This window comes from Nannospalax galili, unplaced genomic scaffold (assembly GCF_000622305.1).
Source record: "Nannospalax galili isolate Female #2095 unplaced genomic scaffold, S.galili_v1.0 scaffold267, whole genome shotgun sequence".
Lineage (NCBI taxonomy): Eukaryota > Metazoa > Chordata > Mammalia > Rodentia > Spalacidae > Nannospalax > Nannospalax galili.
In genome coordinates, this window is record NW_008357518.1 from 1,371,600 (window position 1) to 1,374,093 (window position 2,494).

The window sequence follows — 2,494 nt, forward strand, 5'->3', positions numbered from 1 at the left end:
TGGCTCTAGGCCATGACAGTAGAAGCAGGGATCTGTTTGCTCACATCATTGAAGGCCAGGAAGTACAGACAAAAAGTGAGGCTGGGATATAAACCTCAAGGCCTGCCCCCACTCCCAAGAGGCTCAGTTTCTCCAGTCAGGTTCCAGAACTCCCAACACAGTATTACCGTTTGAAGTAGAGTCAAAAAGTGAGGTTAGAATATAAATTTTAAGTCCTGTTCCCACCCCCTAGAGGCTCAGTTTCTCCAGGCAGGTTCCAGACCTCCCAACACAGTGTTACCAGCTGGGGACCAGGTTTCCAAACACATGAATCCATGGAAAACATTTTATATCCAAACTCTGATGATGGTTATCAAGCCTCTCCAAGTAGATTTCAATCAACACTGTCAATTGTTACAAAAAGGGATTTGAATGAGAATCTCAATTTAACACATACCAGCCAGACTTAAAATATATTTTAATATAACACTCAACCATGAAATCATGTGCTACATGCATCCATGGTTATCACAATTGATTGGCATAGTTCTCTTCTGTATCAGGCGGCAACTTCAATCATATCCTGTCATTACATGTTGCTTTATAATCAGCATACCAGATGAGACCTGAATATCATTATCTATGGGGTGCACTAGCTCTATATGGGGCCCATATATAATTAGGGTCCAGTGCAAACACACATCTCTGGTCTCCCAGTGTTCTTCTAAAAGGGCTCAGCAGTACAAGAGCTTCTCTAGGGATGGAAACAGTCAGTGCTCTCCAGACAGAGAGAGAGAGAGAGAGAGAGAGAGAGAGAGAGAGAGAGAGACAGAGAGAGAGAGAGAGACAGAGAGAGACAGAGAGAGACAGAGACAGAGAGACAGAGAGAAGAATCAGAAGTATGGGTTGAGGAATAGAATGGAGAGATAGATGGATCGATAAATAGATAAATGATTGACAGAAGGATAGATAGATGATGGATGGTCAGATTAAATATGAAGGATAGATGATAGGTGGATAGGTAGATATATGTATAGATAGATGACAGATGAATGGGTAGATTATAAATGAGATCTACATAATAGATAACTAAATGATAGATAGATTAAATGACAGGCAGATAAACAAATACATGGATGATACATAGATGATAGATAGATGAGAGATTGATGATAATTGATAGGTGATAGATAGATGATAGATAGATGGGTATATTAGATAGATGACAGGTAGATAGATACATAGTTAGGTGAACAGATTTATAGGGAGGTTGACTCATGTAATTATGGAGGCGCAAAATCCTGCAACAGGTGATCTGTGAACCGGAGCTCTTGGGCTGTCAGGAGGGGCTCAGTGTCATCTGGCAAGCTGAGTCTAGGGAAACTGACAGTGTGATTCTCAGTCTCTGGGCAGAAGAACGGCAATGGGAGGGGGAGGGAGAGGTAACCCTTTTCTCTGGTCCCCAGCCCTCTAATGGTACCCACCCACACTGAGGAGGAATCTTTTCCACTCAACCACTGATTCACATGCCAGTGTTCTCTGGAGTCTCCTCCATGAATTTACCCAGAAGGAATGGTTACCAGTCCCTGCCTTAATTCAGTCATGTGACACCCAGATCCAACTGTCACAGTCTGATAGGAAATTGCTTTTCTTGGGGATAAATTTGTATGTTTCTTTGCACACTCCATCCTGTGAACTTGGTGTGGGGAGCTGCAGGTATCTCTCTGCTACCTTTTGTAAAAGATATCAACAGTGACAGTAAACGAAAGTCATGACAATTACAGGGGAGTAGAGCTAAACTATGGACCCATCAAGAGAAACTGCTTTGGGAGTCTCCTAGATCTCCCCCAAGAATGCATCTGAAAATAAATCTAGTTCTACTCAGAGTCCTGGTAGTTGTTACAGGTTCATTGCCTTTAACATTAGAAAGCAATATTACGCATCCTAAGAACTGACCACACGCACTGAGGTCAAAATATTTGGAGCTGGGAAGACAGCTGTCAATAAAGCTATATAGAACCAAAGTTTGATCCCCAGAACCCACATTCAGAACTAGGTGTGGTGGCACAGGCTTGTGATTCCAGCACCAGGGAGGCAGAGCCCTGCAGACCCCTGAGGCTCTCTGGCCAGTCCAGCCTAATCAGTGAGCTCAGGTCCCAGTGAGAGACACTGTCTCAGAAAACAAGGTAGACAGCTCTGGAGGAACGATATCTGAGGCTGACTTCTGTCCTATATACACGTACACACACAAATTTATTTTGTTTGAAAATCAAACACACCTTAAACATTTGAAGATTTTATTCATTCTGAATATTAAAAAGAGTGCTATAAGGAACCAGGACAAGGGTAAGGAAACAGTGAGGTAAAGTACAAGAAATAACCTGAAGGAGAAGAATAGTAGGCAACAGGACCTTAAGAAGGGAGATATGGATAAAAATGGGGTCAGATTAGGGGAGGGGGGAGGGAAGGGTATATGAGGAACCTAGGGGATAAGGAGAAAATCCAGAGAGCCAGG